Source organism: Cervus elaphus, chromosome 26 (assembly GCF_910594005.1).
Source record: "Cervus elaphus chromosome 26, mCerEla1.1, whole genome shotgun sequence".
NCBI lineage: Eukaryota > Metazoa > Chordata > Mammalia > Artiodactyla > Cervidae > Cervus > Cervus elaphus.
In genome coordinates, this window is record NC_057840.1 from 24160720 (window position 1) to 24176189 (window position 15470).

Here is a 15470-nt window from a genome sequence, read left to right on the forward strand (position 1 = left end):
GGAAAGGGAAAATCAATGTATTTGGAAAGATGAAGAGGCCACTGGTAACAGAGTTATATGCACATTTATTTTAAAGATCTCACATTTAAATTTTTTTAAAAAAGAGAAGAAAGTGTTAATGTAAATTGACTGCAATTTCACAATTTTAACACCAATTAAATTGAATGTTTGAAAGATACCAGAACTCTTATAAATGTATAAGGTCAGGGAAAGCTTATGCTTGACTTTCAGTTGAGAAGTAGAAAAGAAATGCCAAGTGTGATAAATGGAAATTTCAGAAAACATAGAGAATTAGATGGCTCTAAACTCTGGTTAGAAATTGGAGGAAGGATAGTGGCTGGTCTGTCTTCTAGTAGAAAGGGCAAGAAGAAATGAAGTAGTTTCCAAGACCACAAAATAGGTGAGTTATAAAAGCATACTCACACAGACACCTGTATGGTTATATGTAAATCAATCAGTGGAAAAGATAATCAGAAGCTCTTGAGATGGATCAGTCGACTGATTTCTGCCTCTAAAGCTAGCACACCCAACCATTTTGTAATCCAGTTTGATGGAAGAAAATAAATTTCCAAACTCAAGTCCAAGATTCCCATGTTTCTGCAGGCAGGCAAGATTTGGAGGCAAAAATGAACAGAGGGAAATGACAATTTGAATATAAGAAAATGACTTTGACAGTTGAACTTCTAAGCACATTTAATGAATTACATTAGAAATATGTACCTTAACCTTAAACAGTAATTCTTAAAATGGTAGCAGTAGTGGGCTTATTTCCTGACCACAAAAAATCATAATAGAATCATCTTGTCTTTTAAGTCACTCCCTCCTAGATTCACCACTACCATTTAGCCAGTTACTTGGTGATAATGTGTCATGTCTTTTAGGTGTGCTGGGGTAGAAAAAAAATGTAAATTCCTCTTTCTTCAAGTGTCTGAATGGCTGCAGAATTATGTGATATGATGAAAAATTTTCATGTAAAGAAGTTTTAATGTAACGGAAGTTGGTCAGCCCTGGGGACAGTGAAAGGTTGAGGGACAGAGGCCAGTACCAGTGGTCTTCACCCATGTACTGTTCAACCTGACCTAGAATTGAGCTGCTTGCCACTGTGGCAGGTTTATCCCTGGAAGTGGAGATAAAAGCATACACCTCTGAGGACTCGGTGATAGAGTCCAGTTCAAGCCCCTTGCTGTATGTGAGTCCATGCTCAACCAATAACATTTCTTCTAGTAATACTTTTATATCCCATATGAGTATGTCTATGGATGCACCAGAGTCAGCATACACATTCCATTATGGTTTGGATGTCATTTGAAATAAACAAACTGACATTGTGGTTTTCTACACATTAGCCTTTGGGAGCTTGGTTAATGTAAATCCACCCTTGTCTTAGTCTGCTGTAACAAAATAGCATAGGCTGGGTGGCTTATAACAACAGAAATTTATTTCTCAGAGTTTTAGAGGGTGGGACGTCCAAAATCAAGGTGATGACAGATTTGGTGTCTGGTGAGGGCCCACTTTATGGTTCAGAGACAGATGTCTATGTCTTCACAAGTAGAAAGAAGCAAGTGAGTTTTCTGGGGTCTCTTTTTCAAGGCACTAATCCTATTTATAAGAGCTTTACCATCATGACCCAATCATTTCCCAAAGGCTCCACCTCCAGTCACCAGCATACTGGTAATTAGGTTTCAATGTGTGAATTTGGCAGGGACACGATCTATAGCACCCACTTAAATACTCTTAATTATTCCTTAATGAGATGGTAAATTGAAGTCTATATCTGAAGGACTAATGGTCTGACCCTAGATTCTGATGAATTCCTGAGTGTCGTGTGTATGTGTGTGTATCACTGAGAGTCCGAGCATGAGCTGTGGTTTCTTGCCTCTAAGACGAATTGTGATGATCCTCATCTCTGCTATTCACACACTTCTCTAGTCCTTTCTTTCTTCTATACCAGGATGCTATAGACTGGGTAGCTCATAAATAGAAGAAATTTATTTTGGGAGGCTGGGAAGTTCAAGACCAGGATGCTGGCAGATCTGATGTCTGGTGAATGCCTACTTCCATTTCAGAGACAGATGTCTTTTCACTTTGTCTTCAGTTGGTGGAAGGGGAAGGGGAACTCTCTGGGGACTGCTTTTCTAAAGACACTAATTCCATTTAAAAGGGCTTTTCCTCATGACCTAATCACCTCCCAAAAGTCCTACCTTTCAAGTACCAGCGCATTGGGGGTTAAGTTTCAACAAAGGCATTTTGGGAGAGATACAAACATTCAGTCTATAGCACCTCACCCTAAACTGAATCAGGTCCCTCTAAACCTGCATGGCCAATAAATTATGGCAGAAGTGATGATGTGTGTCTTCTGACATTATGTAAGAGCATTCAAGCAGCCCCACCATAAGACCCCCATGGAGCGGACTTAACTTGGCACACAGCTTGCCAACCATGTGAGTGAGACACAGTGAAAATGCTTCCTCCATTTCCTTTGGGTTACTGCAGCCCCAGGTGACCTCTGATTGTAACCTCATGAGAACCTTGATCCATATCTACCTACTTGAGCCACTCCTGAACTTCTGACCCTGAGAAACCACAAAAGATGATTAAATGAGTATTGCTTTAACCACTAAATATTGGAGTTTTTGTTATACATTTTTAGATAAGAATATAGGATATAAAGATGAATAAATGATACTTGTTCATTTCTTCTTCATTTTCAAAAAGAGATTCAGGATAATATGCCAGAGAAGTTTGGATTACAGTCTTACAATGCCAAGAAACACCACCTTTATAATGAGTTTCTATTAAAGAACTGATCAATTTGATACTTACCCAAAGACTAAGGATTTGTTTCATCATCATCATCACAAAAAGATGAATAGTAACAATGACACATTTCCTGAGGGTGCTCTGCTAAATACTTTGTGGGTATTGGATAATTTATCCCTCAAACAATGCTGTGATGCAGATACTATTATTCCCATTTTTTTGAGTGAGGAAATTAAGGTTCAAAGAGTTAAAATAAGATTCAAAGAGTTAAATAGTGGTCATACAGCTCTTAAAGGTCAGGTCTTCCTGATTACAAAACTTATATTCCTAACCAGTAAAGCTGTATTTTCTTCTTATTGGAAAATTTTGCCTGGGGAGGCCTTGAATTTAAAATTTGTAACATAGATTCCAGCTGTTCAAGGTCTAGAGTTAGAGTGCCAGGGAAGTTGATGCTGACCATATAAACTCTGTTTCATTCTATGAGCTATTCTTATTCCAAAATTTCCAGTGTTGGTTTATGTAATAGGAATCGCATGGATCACACTCTGGTAATTCTACAGGAAGATAAATGAGATGACTACATGCTACAACTAATGACTTCTGGGCCTTGATTTCCTGCTTGCATTTCCTTACTGAAGCCACTTACTGGGATCGCAGGCTGTCACCAAAGTTAAACAAAATAAATCATGGGTTGTAAAATTAAAAACAATAACCCAATTTTATGGCTGTTTTGCTCAGACTGTAAGTGCATTGAGGATAATGGTCACGGCTGAACCAAGCTTAGATATTGCTAAGGCCAATTTTATGCCTTGTCATGCTTTTCATTTTCCTTTGCTTCAAGCTAATGGTAAAACAATTGGAAGATTGCTCTGAATCAAACATAACCACAGCAGAAACTTTGAAGAAGAGAATATATTAGCTTAATAGCTCAATAAAGCAAAATTCAAATGTTCCTTTTGGCCAAAGTTTCACTTAATTTCAGCTCAGATTTTCCAGGATGTTCTTCAAAAGGTAATGAATTGGCAAATTATTTGCCATTTCTAGTTGCATGTTTAAGTGAAGATAAATCTTTATAGTTCTATTCCCTTGTAATGGAAATTAAAAATCTATCATCCACAAGCAAAAATGGTATAGATGTATCTATGCATAACTGTGTAGAGGGTGGGGAGGTGGGGGCAGGGCCCAGGAAGGGGAGGGGCACAGAGTAGAACTAGAAGGTTATTGTTACGGTTGGAAGAAACTCACTTTGGGAAGAATAGTTACCTGTCTCTAAATCAAATTAAATCTCCCAATTTGGTAGGAGATTCTGTCTCAGTCATTTTGAGACTTTAGGGTCATCAGAAAGCTAAACTGATGCCTAAAAATTTGGGTGAGAGCCTCGTGGCTGCTCCTGAGTTGCTTGCTGTCTGTGCCCTACTGGTCCTTGACTATGAATGGCTCTGCTGTCCTGATGCCAAGTTCACCATGATGTGTTTGCCTGAGCTGAGAGCCCCACGTCCTAGAATCAGTCTTCCAGATCCACCAGGAAGCCATTTCTATGGAAAGGTTTGCTGCCTTTCAAAGTACTGTCAGAAAGTGAGGCATGGACCCTCACTACCAGTGAGACCCTTGACTCTGTTCCCTACCCAGAGCAATGTCCAGCTGCCAACACCACTTCCATACCCATCCCATCAAAAGCACTCATTCTCTCCTGCCCCTCCACAGCCTTAGCTTAATCCCTTTATGGAATTCGGGTCTGGGTGCAAAAGTCAGATTAGGGGTTGAGATGCTTTCAGGCAACTTCCAAAACAAAAATCTCCCCTGAGGCCAGTAGCCCAGTGGGCCTGGCTTCCTTTTTGAAACCAGAGGGGACACTGACAAAAAGCAGGGGTAAACAAAACTCAGTATCTCAACGTATTAATGCCTTGTTGTAGGAGTGAAGATTCCTGGAGGGGAAATGCCATGCCAGGTAAATAACAGCTCTCTACCCGTATTCAGATTGGCTCTGGTCCAGTGGAAGCTTGGTTAAAGAGCAGATATAAATTCTTCATCAATACGACTTGACCACACCCCTTACTCTGGCCAAAGTCCTTTAGGGAGGACCTACCAGAGCTGTCTTTACTGTATATCAGGGGTCAGGGAAGAAAAGGATTGCTGGCACTTCAGGAGACTCTCCAGTGGGTTTGGAGTGAGTCCGAAGGTTGAGTTGTGTCCTCTAACCTCCTTGGGGAAGAGCTTCCTGGGATAAATGTTAACACTGGATTAGAACAGAGTACAGCTCTTCACTTGTCACTTGTTTGGTCCCTGGGTACTGCTGGAAAATTCCTCTTTGCCCAGTGTTATCAAGTGAGCTGACTAACTTCTGAAGAAAGCTGCTCATAAAATTGATAAGAGCCCTCTCTTCAACAACCTAATCTGAACTTTATCCCAGAGACCTTGAGAAACTGGATCTGTGTTTTTATAATTCAAGAGTTGGACGTGGTCCTGCACAATTGGGTAGCGTTTGACTTTGAAACATCTTTCTAGAAGTCCTGTTTCCCCCTTTCTGGCTTTGCCGTCACCTGTGCATCCGTGTGCCCTTTATCATGGTAACGAGTCAGGAATGTGCAGAATGATTGAGGAACTTGAATGCCAGGGCACTTTCAAGTTTGCTAGACTTTCGTAACCGGCTCATTGGATCAGCTGCTGGAAGACTGTTATACTACATATGCTGTGAGGGAACTGATGCTCATGATGTTTCAAGTACAGTTCAAAGTTTTGGCTAACAAGGCTCTGGTTAGCTGGTCCTTTCCTCTGAGTATATTCTCTCGCTACTGAGAAATGCCATGGAAAAGGCTTATTTTCTTATTTTAGTCTCGGGAAAGCTATGGCAGTTTGTTTGCAATGAAGTGTTTGAATGTTTAAAATGGATCTCTCTAATGTAATGGTTCAGGGGATAACAAACTTTGGTGTCACAGTCCTGGATTTGAATCCAGGCCTGTCACTCACTAGCTGTGTGGACCTGAAGTTATTATCTCTGTGAATGTCAGTTTTCTAATGTGTATAATGGGTAGGTAAAAAGGTATAATGCTTACCTCACCAGACAGTTGCAAATTGTGTTAAGAGATCATGTATGCCATGTCCTTAGTGCACTAAGAAGTAGGAAAAAGTCAGTAAGTATTCTATGGTATTGTTCACCCTGTTTATTCTACCTGTCCAACAGGACTACAACTTTTTATAAAAATTGAAGCATAGTTGATGTCCAATATTATATAATTTGCAGGTGCACAATATGGTGATTCACAATTTTTAAAGGTTTACTCTATTTATAGTTATGGCAAAACATTGAATATATCCTTCATTGTAAAATATATCCTTCTAGCTTATTTTATACATAATAACTGGTATCTCTCAAACACCTACTCCTATGTAGCCGCCCCCCCCCCCCCACCAACTTGTAACCCCTAGTTTGTTCTGTCTATTTTTGAGTCTGCTTCTTTTTGTTATATTCACCAGTTGGATATATTTTTCAGCTTCCACATATAAGAGATGTCATACAAAATTACTGAAATTAGAAATCATAGCTTGTCTTGCTTTCCATTTCTCATGCAAGAAGGATGCTGAAGACATAGCAGGTAGTCAATAAATACTTGTTAACTCCTGCTTTCTTTAAAATCATCCAGCTCTCAGCCCAGTTACATTGACTACTTCTTATTTGAAGACCTCTCTTCTCTTTATTTTTGATGAGAATGCCATAGAAGGTAAAATAATATTTACCAGAAGTTTTTTTTATCTCTGCATCTTATAAGTTATTTTAAAAATTAGATTCTATGTATCCTAAGTACTTTTGACAGTAGTCACCAAAGAGAAAATACTCAAACACATGACAGTGTGGAGTTCTTTAACTGCTGTTATATGTGCCTTTCTAGTTAAGATGAGCACTTTGGGTATACTCATAATTTGCCTGAGTAACTATGTGAACTTCTAGGCTACCGCTCTCTTTGTAACCCCATCCTTTCAGTTCAGTTCAGTTCAGTTGCTCAGTCATGTCAGACTCTTTGTGACCCCATGGATTGCAGCACGCCAGGCTTCCCTGTCCCACCAACTCCTGGAGCTTGCTCAAACTCATGTCCGTTGAGTCGGTGATGCCACCCAATCATCTCATCCTCTGTTGTCCCCTTCTCCTCCCACCTTCAATCTTTCCCAGCATCAGGGTCTTTTCAAATGAGTCAGTTCTTTGCATCAGGTGGCCAAAATATTGGAGTTTCAGCTTCATCATCAGTCCTTCCAATGAATATGCAGGACTGATTTCCTTTAGGATGGACTGATTTGACCTCCTTGCAGTCCAAGGAACACTCAAGAGTCTTCTCCAACACCACAGTTCAAAAGCATCAATTCTTCGGCACTCAGCTTTCTTTATAGTCCAATACTCACATTTGTACATGACTACTGGAAAAATCATAGCTTTGACTAGATGGACCTTTGTTGGCAAAGTAATGTCTCAGCTTTTTAGTATGCTGTTTGGGTTGGTCGTAGCTTTTCTTTCAAGGAGCAGGTGTCTTTTAATTTCATGACTGCAGTCACCATCTGCAGTGATCTTGGAGTCCCCAGAAGTAAAGTCTCTTACTGTTTCCATTATTTCCCCATCTATTTGCCATGAAGTGATGGGACCAGATGCCATGATCTTAGTTTTCTGAATGTTGGGTTTTAAGCCGGCTTTTTCACTCTCCTCTTTCACTTTCATCAAGAGGCTCTTTAGTTCTTCTTCACTTTCTGCCGTAGTGGTGGTGTCATCTGTGTACCTGAGGTTACTGATATTTCTCCCGGCAATCTTGATTCCCACTTGTGATTCATCCAGCCTGGTATTTCACATAATGTACTCTGCATATAAGTTAAATAAGCAGGGTGACAATATATAGTCTTGATGTACTCCTTTCCCAATTTGGAACCAGTCTGTTGTTCCATGTCTGTTTCTAACCATTGCTTCTTGACCTGCATACAGATTTTTCAGGAGGCAGGAAAGGTGGTCTGGTATTCCCATCTCTTTAAGATGTAACCCCATAACTTTAAGATGTATTTAAGATCTGGTATTCCCCTGGGGAAACAGTGGAAACAGTGTTTTTTGGGCTCCAGAATCACTGCAGATGGTGATTGTAGCCATGAAATTAAATGACGCTTACTCCTTGGAAGGAAAGTTATGACCAACCTAGATAGCATATTGAAAAGCAGAGACATTACTTTGCCAACAAAGGTCCATCTAGTCAAGGCTATGGTTTTTCCAGTGGTCATGTATGGATGTGAGAGTTGGACTGTGAAGAAAGCTGAGTGCCGAAAAATTGATGCTTTTGAGCTGTGGTGTTGGAGAGGACTCTTGAGAGTCCGTTAGACTGCAAGGAGATCCAACCAGTCCATCCTAAAGGAGATCAGTCCTGGGTGTTCAATGGAAGGACTGATGCTGAAGCTGAAACTCCAATACTTTGGCCACCTGATGTGAAGAGTTGACTCATTGGAAAAGACCTTGATTTTGGGAGGAATTGGGGCCAGGAAGAGAAGGGGACGACAGAGGATGAGATGGCTGGATGGCATCACCGACTCGATGAACATGAGTTTGAGTGAACTCCAGGAGTTGGTGATGGACAGGGAGGCCTGGCATGCTGCGATTCATGGGGTCGGAAAAAAACGGACATGACTGAGCGACTGAACTGAACTGATTCCCATCTCTTTAAGATGTAACCCCATAGTTGTCAATAAAATCCTGCCTGAAATTGAGCCAAGCATCTATACAATCCACACTGTGGCAGCAATATTCATGGTGTGGAGAGGTAGCAAGGAAGAAGGTTGAGGAGATGGTAACCCTAGGGCCCATTATCTACAGTTTCTCTGTGGTCACCACAAAGCAGGTGTTTCTTTTCCTCATCCCTCTGTAGGAAAGACTGTAGGAGATTTTAGGTCCAGTTTTGGGCTTTTTGAAGGAATGAAAGAAGCCTTTTTAATGAAACAGATGGTTATGACTGGTCATTTTTTCAGGTCCCCTAAGATTCTTAATATATTAGGAGAAATGGTAGAGACTCTCATTCTTGAAGGGAAGGGCCATGCGTGACATATTTTATTCTATAGCATTGAAGTAAGTATACATGTATAACACTGCCAGTGAAGAAAATCAAGCCTTTAATGGGTTAACATTGAAAAGGGAAGGATAGGGTGTTAATATTGGTTGCTTGCTTTTTTACTTTTTAAATAAACTTTTAATTTAAGAATAGATTTAGATTTACAGAAAAATAAATCCTATACCCAATTGTCCCCACTGGTAACATTATATTAGTATGTATGTTTGTTAGAATTAATGAACCAATACTGGTGCATTATTGTTAACTTACGTACATACTTTCATCAAATATCCTTAGATTTTACCTAATTTCTGCTTTCTGTTCCAGGATTCCATTGAGGCTATTGAATTGATAACAATATTTTTAAAGAGCCAGTTAAGTACCAGATGCCTTCATGCCATTATTTCATTTACTTTTCATACATAGTATTTAGATAGGTATTACAGTTGACCCTTGACTAGCACTGGTTTGAACTGCAAGAGTTCATTTACAGGTGAATTTTTTTCAAGAGTAAAGGCTGCAATATTGCATGATCTTTGGTTGGTGGAATCTATATATATAGAACCTTGAAAATGGAAGAACTGTGGATGCAGAGAAACTAAGTATATGAGAGATGGCAGACTATAAGTTATACTAGGATTTTCAATTCTGAAGAAGGTTGAGGCCTCCAACCTCCAAGTTGTTCAAGGATCAGCTGTTCTTTTTTTTTTTTTTCAATATTGTTGCTGTTCAGTCACTAAGTTGTGTCTGACTCTTTGCAACCCCATGGACTGTAGCATGTCAGTCTTCCCTGTCCATCACTGTCTCCCAGAGCTTGCTCAAACCCATGTCCATTGAGTCAGTGATGCCATCCAACCATCTCATCCTCTGTCACCACCCTCTCATCCTGCCTTCAATTTTTCTCAGCATCAGGGTCTTTTCCAATGAATCAGTTCTTCACATCAGATGGCCAAAGTAGTGGAACTCAGCTTCAGCATCAGTCCTTCCAATGACTATCAAAGGTTGATTTCCTTTAGGATTGACTGGTTTGATCTCCTTCCTGTCCAAGGGACTCTCAAGAGTCTTCTCCAACAGCACAATTCAAAAGCATCAATTCTTCAGCACTCATCCTTCTTTATGGTCCAACTCTCACATCCATACATGATTTTAATATTTATTTTTATTTATTTATTTGGTTGTACCAGATCTTTGTTGCAGCACTCAGATCTTCAGTTGCAACATGGGAACTCTTAGTTGTGGCATGTGGAATCTAGTTCCCTGATCGAATCTGGACCCCCTGCATTGGGAGTGCAGAGTCTTAGCCACTGGACCACTGGGGAAGTCTTATTTTAAGAGTGAGATAGCTGATATCAGAGAGTGTCATTGACTTTATCAGAATAACTAAGGAAATAGTAAAGCGCTGATTCAGATCCAAGCCTTCTGGCCCCAGTTCCATTTTTTTCCTTATATCTTGCTTTCTCACTTGCAATACAATAATCTCATTTATATTTGCAAAATGTATTGCACATGTAGTGTTGTGTCCACATTTTGGAATACAATTAAAAAAGAACTCCCTTACTCAAACTAAAAAATATAGAATTGTTGTATGAATTTTCATCTGATTTTTCAAAACCAGAGAGACTTATTTGAGCCACAGAAGTCTACATTGAAGCTGCCAAAGTATAATTGGTCTTTGAATGATAGATATTATTACTATAATATGGTTAATAATCCTTTGTTTCCTTCTTGAAGGTCCTATGTCACAGAAGATGCCTTTTGACTTCTATTTTACTCAGACTTCTATTTTACTCAGAAGATATAAAAGAATGTGAGCCAGGTTTTGAGTTGAGTCATAGTAGTGTAGGAGGTTTTCTTTTTTTTCTAAACTAACAAGGTTACCCACAAACAATTCACATCAGAAACAAAACACATGATAAATGGAAAGTGAATTCATGGGACTGTTCACAATTTTTACTTATTTACATCATATTTCATTGCAATTCAGTTATACAAAATCCCCATTCTAAAGTTTCAGCTCCTCTCAGAAGCACAATATTAGTTGCAATGTGGCTGATAGGAAAATTGCACCTTCAAAAATTTTTAATGTGCCAGAGAAAAAGCTTAAAAAAAGCAATCAAGGCAATAAGATAAATTATTAGCCATTATTTTAAGCAGGTCTTTTTTTTTTTCCTCTCACAGCTGTATTTCACTGCTTAACAATAATCATTAAAATAATCTAAAATATAGTTCTGTGTGAGCCAAAGGTTTCCATAACAGAGTAGAAGCACCAGATAGTCATTTCTTGTGTTGACTTAAAACATAAAAGGGTGATTATTCCTAAAAGATATTTTCTCCTTCACATAAAACAAGGAAATATACCAAAAAATACTGACTGTTCTTTGTAAGTAGATTTTAATTTGTAACTACACTGTGATCTTCTCACTTCATTAGGCTTAGAATTTGTGACTGAACATCACTGTCTGGGCAGCCTGCTGCCTAGTTGGAGATGTCAGAAGCAATTATTTTCACAGATTTAAGATTTTATTATCACACATACCCTGTCTTTAGCTATCTGAACGGACAGCCCAATCAAGAATGATATGTATTTCATCATCTCTTCCTTGTTGTTATGTGATTTTAATAATAGTTCCAGTAGAATCCCACATTGCACAACAAGAATGCAATACAGCAGCTGGATGGATGGTTAAATAGAGCCATCCAAAGTTAGAAGATTACATTTTTTCCCCTCTAATTTCAAAATCTTTCTGAGGAGTCAATGAGCTTTATTAGACTTAGTAGTAAAGAACTTCCCAAAAGCCACACCTCATTTTCAGTGATGTTGGAAATAACCACACACCAAGAAATGTATCTATAGGTAGGTTGTTGAAATAACAACTTCACTTGGTATTGGTAAAAAGCTCCCACATCTTTATATTTTTGGAAGAGGTCTGTGTTACACTGCTTCTTTTTCTTATGGGTTTATGTTCCCTAGAAGGAGAGGGGTGTTAATATATCATCTCAAAAAAAAAAACAAAAAACAAAAACAAACCTAGAAATCATCGCAGACTGGCCTTTTCATTCCATCAGAGACCAAGACTTGTGGAGTTTGACCCGTATCATTTCATAATCTCCTCTCTACCTGCACTTCTAGTCTCTTAGGTTTTTCTTGCCTGAGCTCTTACAAAAGAATTCTATTTGTTTTGCCTAATTCCTTCGTCCATGCAATCACTACAAAGCTTTTGAAAAATACAAATTTGATCACATGCTTCTTTTACACATGCTTCTACTGAATCTTCTTCCTTCACTTAAAGACTGTCTGGCTTTATTAAGGAACAAATAAAAATACATCTTTTAGAACCCAGTATATTGTCACATGCTCTCTGGAGATTCTCTTGACCCCATTGGAAGGCAGAATCACTTTCTTCTTTGTCTTGTGGTTTATACATCTTTTGTGCACCCTGTAATACTTACTATGGTAAATGTTTACTATTCTGTAGACCATCGATAGATTTAACTCTTCACATTTACTATGTGAATTAGGTATTGTTTCATGCACACTGATGTTTGAGAATCATTGTCAGTCTTGAAGATCAACCTATATCTCTGCTGCTCTTATTGTGGCTGATCACAAACTTGCTTTGGGGCAGTGGTGCTCACACTTACTGAATGGAAGGATTGCCAAGGTGTTAAATAATGTTAAAATTCCTGGAAACTCAAAAGAAATAAATTCCTGATTGGAAAGTAAAGAGGAAAGATCTAGAAATCTGCCATTTCTACAAGCACCACAGGTAATTTTGAAACAGGTGCATAAAGATCAAACTTTGGGGAAACTAACTTTTCCAGTTATCTGTTGTTGTGTAATCACCTACCTTTAATGGCATAAAAAAACCTATTAGAGTCATAAAAAGCAAGTGTTTTATTATACCCATGGATTCTGAAGGTCAAAAATTTGTAAAAGACATAGCAGAAATAAGTTGGTCTGTTTGTGATCTCTGGGATCTCAACAAGGAAGAATCAGATATCTAGGGGAGTCTTGATTGATTGAGGGCTGGAATAGATAGGGGGCAGGGTCTCCTGTGCTGGGGTTTTCTCATATGCTTAGCTCTGGGGCTAAGATGACTCAAAGTTTGGATTTGAGACTGTCAACAAAGCACCTTATATGTGGCTTGGACTTCTCACAGCCTAGTAGCTGGGTTCTGAGACTTTCAAGAGAGCAAGCATCCTGAGAGAAGTAGGCAGAGGCTTCATGCCTGTTATGACCCAGCTTCACTTTACCAGGCAGTTGCAAGTCCATCCAGATTCAAGGTGTGTGGTGGCTTAGACCCTATCTCTCAATGGGAGAAGTGTCAAAAAACTGGAGGTCATATTTTAAAACTGCCACACTGATTTGTATTTTGCTTTTTGTATATATTCTCTTCTCTGTCTGTAAGCTATTCAAAGATAAAGATGGTATCTTATTTAGTTTTGAGCTCTTGGGACTTCAGACAAGTCTTAGTACTTAATATAAACCGAGTAAATACTTGTTGCTTTTAACTTATCTAAAGGTCAACAACTATAACCCTTCAATTACTGGGTATTATGGAGTATCGATCTAGAGACAGCTTTTCAGCAAGAAATTCTTTATACAAGACGAGGGACTTGCCTCATAAAAGTTCACTGATTGATTTTTCATTGCTACTTGAATTCTAGTTCCATCATTTCATGACTGTGAGATCTTGGGCAATTTACTTAAACTTCCATACTTCCATGAGATGTAGTGGGATTGAACAGAAAAGCCCTCTCCTTATAAAAGGTATTATTATTCTTGCAATAGCTATTGACTTAATTGTCAATACTCAACCAACCATTAATCAACCAACTATTAATGTGATAAACAGTTAAATTATTGCAAGACAGCCTTATAAAATTTACCTGTGTATGTAGATATACATACATATGCCTGTGCACGCTTCCTCAGTCACTATAGTTGTGTCTGACTCTTTGTGACCCGCTGAACAGTAGCACGCCAGGCTCCTCTGTCCATGAAGTTCTCCAGGCAATAATATGGGAGTGGGTTGCCATGCCTTCCTCCAGGGAATCTTCCCAGCCTAGGGAGCGAACCTATGTCCCCTGCATCTCCTGCATAGCAGGTGCATTCTTTAGTCACTGAGCCACTTAGGAAGCCCATAGGTATGCACATACATGCTAATATATGTGATTCTCTAAAAGTATACAGTTTTAGTGAAATAAAACATACTTCACAAAATACAGAAATTATAAATGAGCAATTCAACGAATTTTTACAATGAACATACCCATGCCAATACCACCTAGATCAAAAAAAGAAACTTCTGCATTCCAGAAGCTTCTCTTATCTTCTGCCAGTCATATTTTATCAAGGGGATCTTCTGTTTTGACATCTACCAACATACATTTTTTGCCTGTTTTTGAATTTTATATACATGGAGTCATATACTATACACTCTTGTGTCTGCCTTTTTTTGTTGTTGTTCAATACTAACATTCCTGATATTCATCCATGTTGGTCCATACAACAATATTTCATTTAATTGTTGTATAGTATTTTATTATTAATACATTTCGCTTTTTATTGATATTTGGGTTGTTCCTAGTTTTGGTTACTATGAATAATGCAGTTATAGACATTCTTCTATTTATTTTTTGACACAGATATGTGTTCAGTTTTGGGGTATACATGTAAGAGTGGGGGCTTTCCTGGTGGTTCAGGAGATAAGAATCCACCTGCAATGTGGGAGAACTGGGTTTGATCCTTGGGTTGGGATGATCCCCTGGAGGAGGGCATGGCAACCCACTCCACTATTCTTACCTGGAGAATCCTCATGGACAGAGGGGGTTGCAAAGAGTCGGACACAACTAAGTGACTAAGCACGGCACACACATATGTAGGAGAGGAATTTGTAAGTCACAGAGTAAGACAATTTCTGTTAAAATAAGTCATAGAGTAAGACAATTTCTGTTAGAATTTGTCATAGAATAAGACAGTTTTCAATTTTTTTCCTTGTTATTCTAAAGGAATAAACACATACACATGTTCTGTATCTATACATATATCTTAGTTTGTGTGTATATATGTATATATCTGGACAAGAATCTCTAGTTGAATATATATGTTACAAATATCTTTCCCCTCTCTGTGGTTTGTCTCCTTATTAATCAAATGATCATTTTGATGAATAGAAGTTAATTTTAATACAGTCCAATCTTTCAGTCTTTTCCTTTATAGTTAATGCTATATGTGTAATGTATAAGAAATCTTTGTCTAGCCTAAGATTTAAAAATGTTCTTTTATGTTTTCTTCCAAAAGACTTACTGTTTTGCTTGAAAAAGTGAAATTTAGGTATCCAGTCCCCTGGGATTGATTTTTGTCTAAAGATTATTGTAGCAGTTATTGCTTTTGTCCCATATGGATAGACATTTAGCTCCACATCAGTTTTGAAAAAAGATTATCTGTTCTCCATATTCTAATTCATCATGTCTAATTTTTGACTCTTTATTCTGATTAATGAATCTAAAACAAGAATAAGTCTTGACTAGTAGTTTAAATTCTCCCAGATCATTTCCCCCCTACAAGATTGTGTTAGAACTGGACATGGAACAACTATCTGGTTCAAAATTGGAAAAGTCAAGGCTGTATATTGTTACCCT